The sequence below is a fragment of the Ovis canadensis genome, chromosome 3 (genome assembly GCF_042477335.2).
Source record: "Ovis canadensis isolate MfBH-ARS-UI-01 breed Bighorn chromosome 3, ARS-UI_OviCan_v2, whole genome shotgun sequence".
Taxonomy (NCBI): Eukaryota; Metazoa; Chordata; class Mammalia; order Artiodactyla; family Bovidae; genus Ovis; species Ovis canadensis.
The window spans coordinates 47,402,279-47,423,452 of record NC_091247.1 but is presented as its reverse complement, the minus strand read 5'-3'; positions in this window follow the sequence as shown (position 1 = coordinate 47,423,452).

Genomic DNA, 21,174 nt, shown 5'->3' with positions numbered 1-21,174 from the left:
AGACTTTTGGACTCAGAGGGAGAGGGAGAGGGTGGGATAATTTGGGAGAATGGCATTGAAACATGTATACTATCATGTAAGAATCGAATTGCCAGTCTATGTCTGATGCAGGATACAGCATGCTTGGGGCTGGTGCACGGTGATGACCCAGAGAGATGTTATGGGGAGGGAGGTGGGAGGGGGATTCATGTTTGGGAACGCATGTACACCCGTGGTGGATTCATGTCAATGTATGGCAAAACCAATACAGTATTGTAAAGTAAAATAAAATAAAAATAAAAATTAAAAAAAAATAAAAATAAAATAAAATTATCCTAAATAAATAAATAAATAAATAAATAAATTTCACAATGCAATTTTAGATTTGTAGCATATATACTAAATCTAAGTCATCAGAAAGTCATCAAGGGCAAATATAAAAATAAAATTGAGACTGGAAAAGCTATAAATCACACTCTGACCATCTTCAGATTCTTCTTTTATGTTCTCTCTTACTCCTCCATCCAAAGCCATTGCTCTCACTCCTTCTTCACTCGTATTTACCTATTTGCAACCCTCAAAATGATGACAATTACCTCTTTGTCACTTGGAAATGAAGATGAGCAAAACTGCACTATGATACTGAAGTTAATGATGCATAAATTAAAATAAAAAAACCAAGAGTGGCAATGTATAAATTTTCTCACTTATTTTAGAGAATCACTTTGAACCTATGGGGCCATTTCTAAGCAGAGAAAATTTCTCTCTCCATCTGAATTCATAGAAGTGACAGCTAACTCTAACTATGTATTTATAAAAAGTAGCTAATCTCCTATAATAAGGACATATTTCACAACTTACCCTAATCATTTTTCACTCATAGAAAAATAGAGTGCCAATTTCCTCCCTATTTTACTTTGTCACTGAATTTTCCTTATTTTGATATTATTTCAAATGAAATATGGGAAACAGAAGTTTGAATTGTTAAAACTCAATTCAAGATACATTTTTAATGATAAAAATGCCCCGTTTTTAATAATGTATGTTCAGGTTTTGCCTCCCATGGCATATTTTTTCACAGTTTCACTAACATCTTTCTAAATTTTTGCCTATTTGATATGTAAAAATAATATCTTTTGTTTTAAGTTATGCACCTTTGGCTATTAGTACAGTTGAATATTTGATATTTTATTGGCTATTTCATTGGTTCTTATTATATTTATACACTTCTTGATTTTTGTATTGGATCATTTGTCTTTTTTTATATTGAATTTTTTATCATATGTACACAGTAGAGGTTTCATTTCCCTTTTTTACAGGTTCCAAACTGGCTCTGAACTTTCTATAATTTTGACTGACATTGTGTATCTCGAATACTAATAATCACTGGAGTTGCATGGTATTTAAATGTTGAAGATTCAAAGTACTCATTGGAATAAATTGTCATCACACCTCAGTATTACAAAGGTCTTTTAAAGATAATAAATTGAAAGTGACATTTTCCTGGATGCACAGTCAGAGAGATGGCAAACTTATAACCAGAAACAAGAATCCATATATCATTACCAACTCTCTCCTCTTTTCTTTCTCTCTTTTAAATCTGTTACCACAAGAAATAGAAAACTACATCTAGGCAAGGCATCTGTGGAAAGACAATCAATTGGTTTTTGTTTTGTTTTATTTTGTTGTTGTTGTTTTGTTTTATGATCCTGTCTTCTGTATGTGAGGAGCAGCAGATAAAATTTTGACATTCACCAGTACCTCTGTATGACCTTGTCAGGTGATGCTGAACATTCCCCCATGAAGTAAACCTAAGCACTTGCTGGATGAGTAAGTGAGTGATAGTCTCTCAGTTGTGTCCAACTCTTTGTGACCCCATGGACTATAGCCTGCCAGGATCCTCTGTCCGTGGAATTCTCCAGGCAAGAATACTGGAGTGGGTTGACATTTTCTACTGTGGGGGATCTTCCTGATCCAGGGATGCATCTCCTGAATTCCAGGCAGATTCTTTACCATCTGAGCCACCAGGGAAGTCTACTATTGAGAAACATTTCTAAGTATAAAGACAGATCAACTTTAAAAATATCAGCAGATACATGCTTGACTTCAGATTATAATCTATAGACAATATATTAGACTATGTATTGAATCCATAAACCTTTTCCAAAGGAATACCTGAGACAGAAGTAGCAATAAAGTTATAAAGGACAATCATCAATAGGATGAAATAATTTAGATGAAACTTGTCTCTCTCAAAGAGATGGTGACTGAGCAAGTGGCAAGGAAGGAAATACAATGTGCTTAACTTTACATGAAAAATAATGTTCAGCTCCATGTTGCTGAATATAGTTCTGTTTTTGCCACATATTCTCTACTTCAAATTATTTGCTGGATAACCAGACATGTTCTGAGAGATACAAGAGAAGGAAAGAAAGCTCTTTTACTGGCAAGGAAAGGCTGGATTTGTGGAAGATATCTTCTACCATTGCTCAGATAATTTTAGAGTTATTTTTGCAATTTCCCTCCAAATTTGTTTTGTGACCACTGTATTTTATTTAAACAATGACCTTGAAAAATAAGAATAATGACAACTTGAGTATTATGCATTTCACTAATATTAATTTAAAATAACAAATGGCTATTATTCCACTTTGTCTTTGTCCTATAACCCTCCTTACTAAGAAGTTCATTAAAAGGAGCAACAATTTTTTGTCATTGTTAATGATAATCAATAGAACATCATTATCAAAACCTAAAAAGTAAAGTTAAAGGAGGCCTTTCAGGAATAGAAGCAATATTTGGTCTCTCTTATTTATTATTATGTCCTCAGGGCCAGATTTGGCGCCTGGCATATAATGTTAGTCATATCTGACTCTTTGTGATCCCATGGACTGTAGCCCACCAGGCTCCTCTGTACATGGAATTTTCCAGGCAAGAATACTGTAGTCGCTTGCCACTTCCTTCAGACACTCAATAATTCTTACTAAGTAAATAAAAGAAAAATTCAGTATTCCAGAACCATTTGATTAAGCAAGAATTTCTTAGTGTGACTCTGCCATTGAGTTTACTCATACCTGTGGATCAAAGACTCCTTTGGGCAGTTTTACAAGATTAAGCATTTAAAAATATAAACTTTTACTTAAAAATTACCTAAATTAATCAAATATGTTTATAAGCATAACAAATAATTTTTTGATAAAGAAATTAGTTATATGATACATGCAAATCCACTTTCTACTACTAGTAATAATGGAAACATTCTATTCCATTATGTGGGAAATATTGTGTTAGAATACTATTTTTCTGACAGTTTTCCAGAACAACCATTTCCAGAAAACACGCATAATTAGTTGAAAATGACAGAATCAAAACAATCTATCAGAATGTCTTATTATGTAATTGAGGCTTTAAAATATAGTTAATTATAAGGAAAATGGATATTTATAAATTGTCAAGTAAATCTACATCAAATATAGTTCACCACCTTTTTATTATTATTTTAAGATTACCATATGAGGATTTAGAGAGAGCAAAATGTTTTTAGTTATAAAAAAGTTAATTAAGGATTTTTTTCTTTCTTCTATGAGTCTTACATTATCTGAGATCTGGCTAGGACAATTAATACAATTTTGTATTTGTGCTTTGAGAACTTTCCTTTCAGAAATTTTCAATAGAGGATAAAATATCTCTGTCTCTCTACTTCATTGACTCTCCATCTGTTGTCAGCAATTATCTGAGAGAGTGCTTCTTATTTTCCTCACACTGTCTCTTAATTTCTTTTTATCTTTTATCAGTTTCATAATTAACTCTATATTATGGTAAATATCCTTGGGGAAAATACTACAAAGATATTTAGTGCAGAGTATTTACATTACAGAGGACTTGAGGTGATCTGGCTCCCATAATGGGTATATACATCCCCTTTAATTTTTTTATTGAGGAATAGATGTTACATGTTTTGTTGTTAGTATTGTGCTTGGTATAAACAAAATAATTATGTAAATTGAAACAAATTGGATTGATGGGTTTCTTTTCAAAACAAAAAGTAGGTATCCTGAAATAATTGAAAGGTAAATCCAGTATAAATTGCTGAAATTTTCCAACATCAAATCAAAAGTGATATTTGGTTTATTTAGCCCTTTAAGTCCATCAGTGAGCTCTTGTTAACCAGTCCATATTATTGTAAAGTCAAAAATACCATTTTATTAAAATACCACCTATTATTTAAAATGAATTGTCATGCATTTCTGGATGTTTTTGGAGGTGTGATTCACAGAAGAAACTATAACATTTCAGAATGTGGTAAGTGTTAATAGCAGTTTCAAATAGAATGAGAAGCAAAGTGCCACTCTCTACTTCAACAGAGGTTGGGTGAGGGAATGGGAAATGGATTCTAAAGCTAATTTACAAAGGCATTTGAGGTAACAAAATTAGAAATAGTTTCCACAAGTTGAAATTCTTTTATGCTGTCATGAAGAATAGTAGGATAGAGCCTGAAATTGTTACATTATTTATTCCTGCTCAATAAGTTAGTCTTCTTGATTTAGGGGTATATATTAAACATTGCAGAAAGCCCTCTTATACAAAATAACTACAATCTTAGAAGTAGAAAAACAACTGCTATAAACACTGTACAAAAAAAAAAAAAGTTGAAAATATGCTTCTGGATAGCTCAACCCAAATAATTTCTTATAGTAATATAAATTAAATGATAAATGCAACTAAGAATCTCATATATTAATTAGTTGAAGATTATGACACTTTTGAGACTATAAATTTGAGCAGTACTAAAAATGACTTGAATATTCCCAAATTTTTGCTTCTACCTTCATTCTTAACTTCAAGGGTGATAGATGATCCCATTTTAAGATTTCACCTGCTATATACAACATGGAGAAAATCCTCTGATTTTGTGTATCATATATTATTTTTATCTACTCTCGCAATATAACTTAATATTAAAGTGTTCTTGGAATAGAGGAGAAAGACACACTAAAACAACTTCTATAGGACTAATCTTAACTACTCGTGGTCAACATAATTTAGCCTCTGGTTACATTTTGCTCTCTACATCCTTAGACTTTGGGAAGCAAGTTCTTTGCTAAATTGAGAAAGATCTTGGATTTTGGCCACATGTGGATTTGAATCTCAGCTGTGCTACTTACCAATTGTGTAACATGGAGAAAGTACTTATCTCCAAAACTTTATTCCCTGTACGAGAACAAGGGAATAACCTTGGTAGATCTTATCATATATGGTTGTTATTAAAATTAAGTGACATTCATGTAAAGCATTTATCACAAGCTCTGGTATATATAAATTTTTTGTTAACTGCTAATTATCAATAATATCATCACTGTGTCTTTACAAATTAAGATGGAACAAAAGGACATGATAAAAAAGATCTTTTGGAAAGATGCGAGGAAGAAAATGAAAATGAGAAAGAAGACAGGAAGACATGGAGAATACTCTGGAGTAGCTGCTTGCAAATGTTGAAATGGGCATTATCAAAGTCATTAACTAAACAATGAAGAGGGAGGCTAATATTTATTGAGCAATTGCAATATACCAAGAGTCTTCAAAACACTGAAATTGAGGCTCAAAAAAGTTATGCAGTTGTACCAAAGTCATATTTCTAAAAAATTATTCACAAGGAAGAATTAATATTCAGTATTTTGATCCCATTAAGCTAAGTTAAATCATTATTAATCTCTTACATCCTGCTTATGGTGTTGCTTGGGGATAATTACTCTTGAGGAAACATGTATCTGACACCAGAGTTAGACTATAAGTATCCTGACATTATTAGTTACCCCCAAATAATCTGGTTAAAATAGTAAATCTGCTGATCACCAAATTCCATCATGGAGGTGAAGGATTTCCCCCAGATGATAAAGCAATGAAAAGACATCAGCTAATCATTCTATAGTTCAACTCAGCTCTGACCCTATCTTTCCAGAGATAGTGACAAATTCAATAGGTTAACGCTCATTAACTCCCCTCTCCACTTCAGAGCCCAGTCACAATTCCAGGTTATTACTTGACTGACCTACTATAGATTGGAAGTTCCAATGACCCTCACTTGGATGCAATCTCAAAAGCAACAAATGATCTCTGTTCGTTTCCAAGGCAAACCATTCAATATCACGGTAATTCAAGTCTATGCCCTGACCAGTAATGCTGAAGAAGCTGAAGTTGAACGGTTTTATGAAGACCTACAAAACCTTTCAGAACTAACATCCAAAAGAGTTGTCCTTTTCATTATAGGGGACTGGAGTGCAAAAATAGGATGTCAAGAAACATCTGGAGTAACAGGCAAATTTGGCCTTGGAGTACAGAATGAAGCAGGGCAAAGGCTAATAGAATGCTGTCAAGAGAACTCACTGGTCATAACAAACACCCTCTTCCAACAACACAAGAGAAGACGTTACATATGGACATCATCAGATGGTCAACACCAAAATTATATTGATTATATTCTTTGTAGCCAAAGATGGAGAAGATCTATACAGTCAGCAAAAACATGACCAGGAGCTGACTATGGCTCAGATCATGAACTCCTTCTTGCCAAATTCAGACTTAAATTGAAGAAAGTGGGGAAAACCACTAGACCATTCAGGTATGACCTAAATCACATCGCTTATGACTATACAGTGAAAGTGAGAAATAGATTTAAGGAACTAGATCTGATAGGCAGAGTGCCTGATGAACTATGGAATGAGGTTCATGACATTGTACAGAACACAGGAATCAAGAACATTCCCAAGAAAAAGAACCTCAAAAAAGCAAAATGGCTGTCTGGGGAGGCCTTACAAATATCTGTGAAAAGAAGAGAAATGAAAGCAAAAGAGAAAAGGAAAGATATAAGCATCTGAATGAAGAGTTCTAAAGAATAGCAAGGAGAAATAAGAAAGCCTTCCTTGGCAACTAATGCAAAGAAATAGAGGAAAACAACAGAATGGGAAAGACTAGAGATCTCTTCAAGAAAATTAGAGATACCAAGGGGCCATTTCATGCAAAGATGCTCTCAATAAGGACAGAAATGGTAGAGACCTAACAGAAACAAAAGATATTAAGAAGAGGTGGCAAGAATACACAGAAGAAATGTACAATAAAGATCTTCATGACCCAGATAATCACGATGGTGTGATCACTCACACTCACCTAGAGCCAGATATCCTGGAATGTGAAGTCAAGTGGGCCTTAGAAATGATCACTATGAACAAAGCTAGTGGAGGGGATGGAATTCCAGTTGAGCTATTTAAATCCTAAAAGATGATGCTGTGAAAGTACTGCACTCAATATGCCAGCAAATTTGGAAAACTCAGCAATGGCTACAGGACTGGAAAATGTCAGCTTTCATTCCAATCCCAAAGAAAAGCAATGCCAAATTATGCTCATACTACCGCACAATTGCACTCATCTCACATGTTAGTAAAGTAATGCTCAAAATTCTCCAAGCCAGGCTTCAGCATTACATGAACCGTGAACTTCCAGATGTTCAAGCTGGTTTTAGAAAAGGAACCAGAGATCAAATTACCAACATCCACTGGATCATCAAAAAATCAAGAGAGTTCCAGAAGAACATGTATTTCTGCTTTATTGACTATGCCAAAGCCTTTGACTGTGTGGATCACAATAAACTGTGGAAAATTCTGAAGGAGATGGGAATACCAGACCACCTGACCTGCCTCTTGAGAAACTTGTATGCAGCTCAGGAAGCAACAGTTAGAACTGGACATGGAACAACAGACTGGTTCCAAATAGGAAAAGGAGTATGTCAAGGCTGTATATTGTCACCCTTCTTTCTTAACTTATATGCATAGTATATCATGAGAAAAGCTTGGGCTGGATGAAGCACAAACTGGAATCAAGATTGCCAGGGGAAATATCAATAACCTCAGATAGTCAGTTGACACCACCGCTATGGCAGATAGCAAAGAAGAACTAAAGGGCCTTTTGATGAAAGTGAAAGAAAGGGTGAAAAAGTTGGCTTAAAACTCAACTTTCAGAAAGCTAAGATCATGGCATCCAGTCCCATCAATTCATAGCAAAAAAAAAAAATGGGGAAACAATGAAAACAGTGAGAGACTTTATTTTGGGAGCTCTAAAATCACTGCAGATGGTGACTACAGCCATGAAATTAAAAGACACTTGCTCCTTGGAAGAAAAACTATGACCAACCTAGACAGCATATTAAAAAGCAGAGGCATTGCTTTACCAACAAAGATCCATCTCATCAAGGCTATTGTTTTTCAAGTAGTCATGTATGGATGTTAGAGTTGGACTATAAAGAAAGCTGAGTGCCAAAGAATTGATGCTTTTAAACTGTGGTGTTGGAAAAGACTCTTGAGAGTCCTTTGGACTGCAAGGAGATCCAACCAGTCCATCCTAAGGGAAATCAGTCCTGAATATTCATTGGAAGGACTGATGCTGAAGCTGAAACTCCAATATTTTGGTCACCTGATGTGAAGAACTGAATCATTGGAAAAGACCCTGATGCTGGGAAAGATTGAAAGTGGGAGGAGAAGGGGACGACAGAGGATGAGATGGTTGGGTGGTATCACTGACTCGATAGATCTGAGTTTGTGTAGGATCCAATTGTTGGTGATGGACAAGGAAGCCTGGCGTGCTGCAGTCCATAGGGTCACAAAGAGTTGGACATGACTGAAGGACCGAACTGAACTAAACTGAAAAATCCTTTAATTAATTGGTCATAGTCTAATGATGACGTTGGCCGTTTGAAATCACTCATATTGACTGAAATAAAAATGCATAATGTAAGAGCTGTGAGTTTCAGTTTTATTTGAGGACTTACTCAGGACTATAGGTCCAGGAGAGAGCCTCTCATATAGTGCTGAAAAACTGCTTCACAGAGGTAGGAGAAGATCCTGGATATATATCTTTATATTTGATGCTAAAGCTGAAATTCCAGTACTTCGGCCACCTCATGTGTAGAGACGACTCCTTGGAAAAGACTCTGATGCTGGGAAGGATTGGGGGCAGGAGGAGAAGGGGATGACAGAGGATGAGATGGCTGGATGGCATCACCGACTCAGGAGCTGGTGATGGACAAGGAGGCCTGGCGTGCTGCGATTCATGGGGTCACAAAGAGTTGGACATGACTGAGTGACTGAACTGAACTGATATATATATATATATCTTTCAACTATGTTTTAGCATGCTATTAACCATACATCCTGTTAGTCATGTGGATCAGACATCTTAGTTAATGAATTTAGTGTTTATGTACCAAAAGATGCAAGAATCTGGCGTTACTGAAATTCTTCCATTTTAACTATCTAGGGGCCCATGTATCCAAAACACAGGATATTTCATCCTAAATTCCTTTGAGGGGGTATTATGGTCAGCAACTTGATCCATATATTGGGATGATATCCAGCAACATTCTTTATTTATATTCATTTGACATGTATTCAACTATTGCTGTGTAACACTGTGCATAGTGTTTCTTCTATTCTTCTTGAATTTTATATAAAATTGCCTTTCCAAAGAGATCTATACATTTTATATATGCATCATCTATACAAGTATAATATAAGCCAACAAATTAAATATTTTGGTATTTCCACAAATCCTAGCTCAGAGTTGAAAAGCAATCCTTGAATAGGAATTTGAATGATTGACCACAGAGAAAGCATACCCAGGCCAAGTGGCATATTCTCTAAAATACATGATGAATATGATTATGATGAAATGATACACTGCTCAGAATAAAAGTAAGCAGAATGGAACTGAGTGAAGAGGCTGTTAATTCTACTCTGATCTTAAAACTACCTTGTACAGCTATTAAAGAAGTCTGCTCTTTGAGGCCATGAGCAAAAGAATCAATCACTTACAACTTTACATACATCCATAGAACCTTGAATTATGTTACATGACTGCAGTTATCTTATCTCTCGAATGTGAACCAAGAGCCTTAAGTACACCAACAAGTCTTGATTCACTATTCTAATTCTAGGAATATGTTCAAAGAGAAAACTAACCAAATTTTACGGACAAATACTCTTATTGAAGAATTAGGGTAACTGATATTTGGAAATTGCTCTAGTCCAAAAATAAGAGCTTGTTCAACTATATCATGGTTATCTTGTCAATGAGTATTACATACACTGTAAAGACTTAAATATATGAAGGATATTTAATACCACTGAGGAAATGAGAAGAAAGAAAATGCAAAAATTATCTTTGTTACTCATAATTAAATAGAACAATATATATTTAAAATATAGACATGTCAAATATTATCCTTTTATTTTCTCTAAAAAGAAATTATTTTTAATATTTTAAATTTAAAATTGTCTCTATTCTTAAAAATTTTAGTGCTGAGCATGCTAAACATTTTATAGTCACAATAACTTTAAAGACTAATACAATTAAAACATTATTATGTTTTTACTAACAACATCACTTATAATTTATCATGCTTATTGATAATATATATTGACTAATATAAGGTTATAAGTGGATATTCTAATACATAGTTAACTGAACTGAGAAAGTCAATGATCAACCTTATTCTACTAGTTTTTATAGTGATTAGACTAATTTATACTTGACAGGTGCATTGTACATAAGGACAGCTAAAGTGTGTTTTAGTTTTTTCTTTTAATTTACTTTATCCTATGCTGAAATAAAATATGTTGGGAATAGCTAAGTTTATGAATTCAACTACTCTGACCCACTTAGAACATCCATACTAAGTTGGAGGATAAGTGGCATATTTACAGTCCAAATTTGCTGCATGGATGTGGATGAGTAAGTTACAATGAATTCTTTTAAAGGAAAATAAGAGCTTTAAAATAAAACTCTTCACACTTTATGATCACTGTCTTGCAGAGTTCATTTACTTTTATGGTTTCAACCATTATTTCTATGTCATACAACCCCCAAATCTGTATTTTCAACTATGCTCACTCACCCAATTTCCAAATCAATACTTCATACACAGTTCCACTTAGATGTCTAACAGTCACTGCAGACTCACAAAAACACACAATAACTGTTCCAACTTATAATCAGGTTCTATTTTATAACTTTCCAATATTGCTAATAGCATCAAAATGTGTCTAGTGTACTACACCATCTCTCTTATCTCAGCGTTAACAACTTGATAGTTAAATTCCTCTGGGCACTTCAGCTACTGAGTTAGATAAATCAGCATGTTCTCTTGACATTTTTACTAATCTTCTGTAACTTTCTATTGCAATACCTTGAACTTTAATCAGACCTTCATCACATCACACCTAGATACTTGCAGTCGTCTTTGTCTTGAGCACCTTTAAGTGCATTAGAAGAGTTATCAGTTCAGTTGCTCAGCTGTGTACGACTCTTTGGAGCTTCAGGATCAGTCTTTCCAATGAATATTCAGGACTGATCAGTTAAGTTGCTCAGTTGTGTACGACTCTTTGCGACCCATGGACTGCAGCACACCAGGTTTCCTTGTCCAAAACCAGTGCCCAGAGCTTGTTCAAACTCATGTCTATTGGGTCAGTGACGCCATCCAACCATTACATCCTCTGTCATCCCCTTATCCACCTGCCTTCAAATTTTCCCAGCATCAGGGTCTTTTCAAAGGAGTCAGTTCTTCACATCAGGTGGCCAAAGTATTGGAGCTTCAGGATTAGTCTTTCTAATGAATATTCAGGACCGATTTCCACTAGAATTGACTGGTTTTATCTCCTTGCAGTCCAAAGGACTCTCAAGAGTCTCCAACACCACAGTTCGAAAGCATCAATTTTTCAGTGCTCAACTTTCTTTATGATCCGACTCTCACATCCATACATGACTACTGCAAAAAATATAGTTTTAACTATACAGACCTTTGTCAAAAAAGTTATGTCTCTGCTTTTTAATATGCTGTCTAAGTTAGTCATATTTTTTCTTCCAAGGAGCAAGTGTCTTTTAATTTCATGGCTGCAGTCACCATCTGCAGTGATTTTGGAGCCCCAGAAAATAAAGTCTATCAGTTTCCACTGTTTCCCCATCTATTTTCCATAAAGTGATGGCACTGGATGCCATGAACTTAGTTTTCTGAATGTTGAGCTTTAAGCCAACTTTTTCCACTCTCTTTCATTTTTATCAAGAGGCTCTTTAGTTCTTCTTTGCCTTCTACCATAGGGTGGTGTCATCTGCACATCTGAGGTTATTGATATTACTCTTAGAAATTTGGATTCCAGCTGTACCTTATTGGATCATAAAGACAGATAGGACACTGAAAGATGCATATTAAAAAGCAGAGACATTACTTTGTCAACAAAAGTCCATCTAGTCAAGGCTATGGTTTTTCCAGTAGTCATGTATGGATGTGAGAGTTGGACTATAAAGAAAGCTGAGCATTGAAGAATTGGTGCTTTTGAACTGTGGTGTTGGAGAAGACTCTTGAGAGTCCCTTGGACTGCAAGGAGATCTAACCAGTCCATCCTAAAGGAGATCAGTCCTGGGTGTTCATTGCTGAGTGACTGAACTTAACTGTGCTTTGTCCAGCCCAGCATTTCACATAATGTACTCTGCATATAAGTTAAATAAGCAAGGTGACAATACACAGCCTTGACATTCTCCTTTCTCAGTTTGGAACCAGTCTGTTGTTCCATGTTTGGTACTAACTGTTGCTTCCTGACCTGCACACAGATTTCTCAGGAGGCAGGCCAGGTGGTCTGGTATACCCATCTCTTGAAGAATTTTCCAGTTTGTTGTGATCCATAGAGTCAAAGGCTTTGACATAGTCAGTAAAGCAGAAGTAGATGTTTTTCTGGAATTCTCTTGCTTTTCCTATGATCCAAGTGATGTTGGCAATTTGATCTCTGGTTCCTCTGCCTTCCAACTTGAGCATCTGTAAGTTTTAGGTTCATATACTCTTGGAGAATACACTAGCTTGGAGAATTTTCAGCATTACTTTACTAGTGTGTGAAGTGAGTGAAATTGGTCAATAGTTTGAGCATTCTTTGGCATTGCCTTTCTTTGAGATTTGAATTAAAACTGACCTTTTCCAGTCCTGTGGCCACTGCTGAGTTTTCCAAACTTGCTGTCAACTAGTTTTTAATCAGTCTCACCTTCTCATTCATGAGTTGAGGTTAATATAAAATGGCAAGACTTAGTAATTAGATTGTTGTTATTTAAATTCTGTCTGTTAATATCAAAATATACTCATTCTAGAACATTTTTGTTATAATAAATTGAATATACATTGAGAAAATTCAAGCATTACAGAAAAGGTAAAGATATTAATTCACATTTTAACAGATTTTCATCCAGCAACTGTTTCTTAGTCTTCTTTACCCTAATAAGCAGAGTAGATAAAAGAATCACTTCCAAAACTCACTAAAATGATATACTAGAAAACAGACTATAGGAGAGACTATATTCTATCATAAGATTGGCAATCCAGGTGATTTCAGGGAAACCGTGTGTGTGTGTGTGTGAATGTGTGTGTGAAGTTTAATCAACTTGAATACAGTTGATTCAAGTTGTGTAAAGTACCTGCTTCACATTCAACATATTTTATGTTCAATACAGATGCAAAGAAGCCTACGATAAACTTCCAAATGGTTTACAATTAAATTGGTGATAGGAAACTCAGACATGCTAAACAAAAGCAATACAATAAAGCAGAACACAGACATCTCTAAGTATCAAAACCTAATTTGTGTCTGCCAGTGTGTTGGAGAGCAAATTTTCAGACAGTGGGAACCTATATTACATTATTTTAAATTGAAGGAAAAGAACGGGTTCCAAGTGTATCCAAACCCCCAAACGTCTTCCTGGAAATCACTAAACTGCTTTTAGCCACTAATATAACAATTCACAGAGGATTTCTGCAAAATAGAATATTTTTAATGTTACCAATTCTAATATTGCTTAATATTTAAAGAAGCCAAAATGATATATCTACTTGTAAAATACAAAGATATGATACTGTGTCAGCTATAGACTGGATTTAATTTCTGCACTGCAACAAACATTTACCAACATATAAATTCTAGAAAAAGAAAAAACATGGTAAAGATACTAAAGATAATATCTGAATTGTACCCCCATTGACAGTGTCCACAGGTGCTTGATATTTTCAATATTAAGGCCCATTAAAGGCTAAATTCTCAGTAAAGATGGGGAAGTGGTTAGTAACAATAGGATATCATGAGAGGAGTTGAACAAAAATGCTAGCATTCTAACATCCTTTCTTTCAGACATCAAAATTTTCACTGATATGAACGCATTTGTTGGAGCATACTCATTGGATCATGAATTTGAGGTAAACCATCTGGCAATCAGGTATGACCTAAATCAAATTCAGAGTGCCTGAAGAAATACGGATGGAGGTTCATAGCAATGTATAAGAGGTGGTGACCAAAACCATCGCCAAGAAAAAGAAAAGCATGGAGGTAAAGTGGTTGTCTGAGGAGGACTTACAAATAGCTGAGAAAAGAAGAACAATAAAATGCAAAGAAGAAAGGGAAAGATATACCCAACTGAATGCAGAGTCCCAGAGAATAGTGAGAGGAGATAAGAAAGTCTTCTTAAGTGAACAATGTGAAGAAATAGAGGAAAACAATAGAAGGGGAAAGTCTAGCGATCTCTTCAAGAAAATTAGAGATACTAGGGGAACATTTCTAGCAAAGATGGGCACAATAAAGTACAGAAATGACAAGGACCTAACAGAAGCAGAAGAGATTAAGAACAGGTGACAAGAATATACAGAACTATACCAAAAAAAAAAAAAAAAAGTCTTAATGACCCAGATAACCATGATAGCGTGATCAGTTATCTACAGCCAGACATTCTGGAGTATGAAGTCAGTGGGACCCAGGAAACATTATTATGAAAAAGCTAGTGGAGGTGATGGAATTCCAGCTGAGCTATTTCAGATCGTAAAAGATGATGCTGTTGAAGTGCTACACTCCATATGTCAGCAAATTAGAAAATCTCAGCAGTGATCACAAGACTGGAAAAAAAAATCAGCTTTCACTCCAATCTCCAAAAACAAGGCAATGCCAAAGAATGTTCAAACTACTGTACAATTATGCTCATTTCACATTCTAACAAGTGAAGTTACTCAGTCGTGTCCAACTCCTTGGAACCCCATGGACTCTAGCCTATCAGGCTTCTCTGTCCATGAGATTTTCAAGACAAGAATACTGGAGTGGATTGCCAGTTCCTTCTCCAGGGGATCTTCCCAACCCAGGGATCGAACCTGGGTCTCCCATATTGTGGGCAGATGCTTTACCCTCTGCACCACCAAGGAAGCCCTCATTTCACATGCTAACAAAGTAATGTTCAAATCTTCAAGACAGGCTTCAGCCACATGTGAACTGAGAACTTCTAAATGTGAAAGATGGATTGAGAAAAGGCAGAGGAGTCAGACATCAAATTTCTACCTCCATTGGATCATAGAAAAGACAAGAGAATTCCAGGAGAAAAAAAAAAATATGCTTCATTGACTATACCAGCCTTTGACTGTGTGGATCACAGTAAACTGTGGAAAATTCTTAAAAGAGATGGGAATATCAGACTACTTTACCTGCCTCCTGAGAAACTTGTATGCTGGTCAAGAAGTGACAATTAGACTGGACATGGGACAATAGAGAGTTTCCAAATTGGGAAAGGAGTACATAAAGGCTAACTACTGTTACCCTGCTTTTTTAACTTATATGCAGTGTACACTATGCAAAATGCCAGGATGGTTAATCACAAGCTGGAATCAAGAGTGCCAGGAGAAATATCAACAACCTCAGATATGCAGATGATACCACTTCAATGGCAGAAAGCAAAGAGGAACTAAAGAGCCTCTTGATGAGGCTGGAAGAGGAGAGTGAAAAAGCTGGCTTAAAACGCAACATTCAAAAAACTAATAAGATCATGACATCTGGTCCCATCACTTCATGGCAAAAAGATGGGGAAGAAGTGGAAATAGTGACAGATTTTATTTTCTTGGGCTGTAAAATCACTGTGGATGGTGACTGCAGTCACAAAATATAAAGACACTTGATCCTTGGGAAAAAAAGCTATGACAAAGCATATTAAAAAGCAGAAACATCACTTTGCTGACAAAGGTCCATACACTCAAAGCTATGGTTTTTTCCAGTAGTCATGTATGGAGGTGAGAGGTGGACCACAACAAGGTTGAGCACCAAAGAATTGATGCTTTTGAACTGGAGAAGAATCTTGAGAGTCCCTTAGGACAGCAAGGACAGCAAGGAGATCCAACCAGTCCATCCTAAGGGAAATCAGTCCTGAATATTCATTGGAAGGACTAATGCTAAAGCTCAGGCTCCAATGCTTTGGCAACCTGGTGCAGATTCAACTCATTGAAAAAGACCCGGATGCTGGGAAAGACTGAAGGCAGAAGGGGAGGCAGAGCATGACGTGATTGAATGCATCATCAACTCAGTGAACATGAGTTTGAACCAACTCCAAGAGATAATGAAAGAGAGGGAAGCCTTTCCTGTTGCAGTCCATGTGGTTGCAAAGAGTTGGACACAGCTTAGTAAGTGAACAGTTTTTCAAGTCATTATAGCAAAATTGGATAATTGAATGATCAGATATCAAGGAATACACCTTCTTAGCAGCTAATGAATTGTATGTTTGGGATGATATATGCTATAGAAGGAATTAAATAGTTGAGCAAAGCTATTAGGCTAGCAAGTTTAAATTTTCTTTCCAGTGTTAATTTGTCCTTTCTTTTTTTTTTTTTTTTTTTTTGCAGAAAATAAAAAAAAAAAAATCCCTGAAGGTGAAATGTAAAGGATAAAAACTGAGTAGATACAGCTGAATTAAACATAAGATAGCATAAATTTATAGAAATGTGAATACTTTGATTATAGTAAGAACAATGTTCCATGTGGACACTGGGCATGAATGAATTTGGGTTCTCTAAGATTCTCCCATGAAAGAATAGTAGCCCTGGTAATCAAATTACTGTTACTTCTGCCATGTAAAATTATGAGATTTGTTTCTATTCTGGGCAGTTTTTATTGTACACTGGTGAGTTTAAAACTGCTCAGAGTCCTGCAATATATGCATCTGGAAGTCTAAATTTAGCTAATTAGGTGGACAATTAATCTTTAGTTATCTTCAAGGATGCTGTGGATTCCCACCAAACAAAGGGAGTAAACTGAATGGTCATTCATGTTTCTTCATTCTCCATGATTTTATTATTCAAAAAATAAATCAACTCAAATTGTATAAGTGAAAGCTATGAAGTGTACAATCTTGATGAATTAAAATGTAAGGCAGAGGTCCAGTACTCTAAGGGAGTCAAGAACAAGATGCTGCTAAAACACGTTGTTTTTACTTTTCTTGAGCACATTGATAAAATCAACAATCCAAAGAAAAATAGAAGAGGAAATCAGATTAATTGAAACATATACCTTGTTCTCTATATTTTGTATAACAAATTGAACTTAGTAACTAATTTATGTGATAGTGTACTAAACAGTAAATACAATTTGTATGTGATTACAAGGAGTAAGGAGAGTCTGCAACCAATCAAAAAGCAATCACAAGACAGTCTATAATTTGAACGATCAGATTATAATGCAGATTCTATGAACTCAGATGTCATAAGTGGGAGCTTTTTCATGAAATAAAATGACCAATTAAGGTAGCTAATGGTAGAATTAAACTGAACACTCTAGGCAGGAACAACCCTAATATTTGTGGGATTGAAGAAACAGTACAATTGGACACACCTGGTTTGCATCCTGCTTCTCTTATTTGTAGGTCTCCCTGTATTCAAGGAGCTTCATACACATGGTATGGACACCCTCAACCCATAACTATTTCAGTCCCAGCCATCAGTTGCTCCTTGGCTGTTTATTAAGCCTGTGTGCCTGATCTCCAGTGGAAATGAGATTTGGGGTTATTTGAGCAGAGAATTCAAGATATGTGTTCTGAGGTTTGGACCTTTGAAGGACAGCACAGGCTTCAGCTGGGCTCATTTCCTTAGTTCCACAGATGCCAATCACATGGGAAAGTCATAACTGGAATAAAAACAGAGGTAGGTTCTTCAAAACAGAAGATCTGGGGCAAAATATAAGTATATTTTGTGGTAACAAATTACAGAAGAAGCATCTCAAGGCCTGATGCTGCTGCTGTTGCTGCTGCTGCTGCTGCTGCTAAGTTGCTTCAGTCGTGTTTGACTCTATGCGACCCCATAGACGGCAGCCCACCAGGCTCCCCCGTCCCTGGGATATCATTCTCTCCCCATCTTAGCCAATCCAGCAGTTTATCAATTAACTTCATGTTCATAATATGTTCCGAATCAGACTGTTTCCTTGTATTCCCACTACTTCCTACTCACTGCTCTACATACCTAGTGCTGTCAGAATGGTCCAATCAGCTATTACCTCTAGCTTGGATTGCTGCAGTAACTTCTTAACTGTCCTCTTTACTTCAACACTTAGCCCCTTAATCCAGTTCTACATCCAGCATCTAGAATGTCTTATAAAAATGTAAAGCAGATCATTTTTTCCTCCTTAGTCTTCTCTGCTTCTCTCCATTCTCTCTTTTATCACATTTAGTACTAAATATAAATGTTTTATCATCTAAAATACTCTAAAAATATAAAATTCTTTCTGTCTCCTAACTCTTATAAGAACATTTGTGATTACATTAGGTCCATTCATATAATTCAGGATAATCTCCACGTCTCATGATTCTCCATTTAATCACAGCACAAGTTCTGGGGGCTAGGACATGGACATATTCAAGGGGCCATTACTAACCTTACGACAAATCACCACCTTCCTCTCTGAAAAGGGGATTTCCCCACTCAATTTTGCACTGCTTTATGTTGCTCAACACATACTAGCTACTCTCTTTTGTTTATATTCTGGTCATGATCATTTTCCATTATGTCTTTACACTTTTCAATTTTTAATTACTCTTTGTTACTTTTCATCATTTAGGCCTCAGATAAAATGCCCTTCTTGGGGAAACTTCCTTGACTGTCTAAAGCTTCACAGACATCTTAAAAAGCCATTGCCTCTAGTCATTCTCCATTTTTAAACTTTACTTTTTGTCTGCCTTTCTAGAGATCTGGGACTTTTTTATCTAGCTCACATCACTAAGGCTTTAATTCCTGGAAAAGTTTCCTTTAAACAATGTAAATGTTTAGCAAATATGTCTAAATAAATACATTAATAAAAAGTAATGTAAAATGGATTCATTGGTTATGTTTAAAGTGTCATTTCATGTCTACCAGGTATATCCTGTGAAATCTGTCTTGATCCATTTGATCACACTGTTTCCCTATTTGGAAACCGCTCCATAACTATTCAGATCCTACCCAAACTTGATGTAAATTCAATCCCAAACACCTATCCTTTCATTAAAAACTTCTGTGACCAATCACATTTATCTGCCTCTGAAATGCCAGGAAACAATGCTAAAATATTCCTTTGGTATTTTATCATTAACTTTTATTAACTGGAATCATTATTAACTGATAATCCACTTAGCAAGTATTGTAAAACTAACTAATATGGACAGATAATAATTAATAACTAATTAATTAAGATTAATTAATTCAAACTAAGATTGAATCCACGAGGAGAAGGGAAATGACAGAGAAAGGGATGATTGGATGGCATCACCGACTTGATAGACATGAATTTGAGCAAGCTCCAGGAGTTGGTGATGGACAAGGAAGTCTGCCGTGTGGCAGTCTATGGGGTTGAAAACAATCAGACATGACTGAGCAACTGAACTTACTTAACTGAATTTCCTCATTATATTCTAAATTCCCCTAGGGAAGGGATTCTGTCCTGTTACTGACTGTCTACTTTAGCATTAGTGATACAAGCATAAGCAATACTTAAAGTAATTTGATGGTTAATATAATGAAGTAAGTGTATTGGTACCACTCAGAATAAGGATTTATTAAATGGTTTGAATTTATTGAACATGAAAACACTCCAAAGAGAACATGAAAATACTATATTTGTGAGAATGTATGAGCATTAGTTGAAGGAAAACAGCTTTTATTCCCTGAAGCAAACGTATCATTGTTGATTTTATTTCAAAAAAGATAAAATCATAACTAAAATGCACATATAAAATATACACATTCTAAATTTTTTACACTCATTAATTTATGAGAAAACCAGGCAGCTATTATAACTGGTCAAAAGAATGCAAAAGACAGACATAATTATAGATGAGAATATTGAAAGATTATGTAAATAGAAGCAAAAACTGAAAAAGGATATTGGGAAGAGTCAACTGAATCTGCACCAGAGAAGATAGAATTTGCATGTGTATGAAAATAATTATTTTTACACTCTTATACAAGTCCTTCTAGAACTAATGCCAAAAAAAAAAAAAGACATCCTTTTCATCATAACTGACGAATGCAAAAATAAGAAGTCAAGAGATACCTGGAGTAACAGGTATATTTGGCCTTGGAGAACAAGATGAACCAGGGCAAAGTTTAGCACAGTTAGCAAACACCCTCTTCCAACAACACAAGAGAAGACTACACATGGACAACACCAGATGGACAACACCAGATGGTCAACACCACAATCAGATTGATTATGTTCTTTGCAGCCAAAGATGGAGAAGCTCTACACAGTCAGCAAAAACAAGACCGGGAGCTGACTGTGGCTCAGATCATGAACTCCTTATTGCCAAATTAGGACTTAAATTGAAGGAAGTGGGTAAAATCACTAGACCATTAGGGTAGGACCTAATTCAAATCCCTTATGATTATACAGTGGAAGTGACAAATAGATTCAAAGGATTAGATCTGAAAGAGAGAGTGCTTGAAGAACTATGGACAGAGGTTTGTGACATTGTACAGGAGGCAGTGATCAATACCATCCATCCCCAAGAAAAAGAAATGCAAAAGGCAAAATGGTTGTCTGAGGAGGCCTTACAAATAGCTGTGAATAGAAGAGAAGCTAATGGCAAAGCAGAAAAGGAAAGATATACCCATTTGAATGCAGAGTTCCAAAGAATAACTAGGAGAGATAAGAAAGTCTTCCTCAGTGTTCAATGCAAAGAAATAGAGGAAAACAATAGAACGGGAAAGACTAGAAATCTCTTCAAAAAAATTAGAGATACCAAGGGAACATTTCATGCAAATATGAGCACAATAAAGGACAGAAATGGTACAGACCTAACAGAAGTAGCAGATATTATACAAAAAAGATCTTCATGACTCAGATAATCACA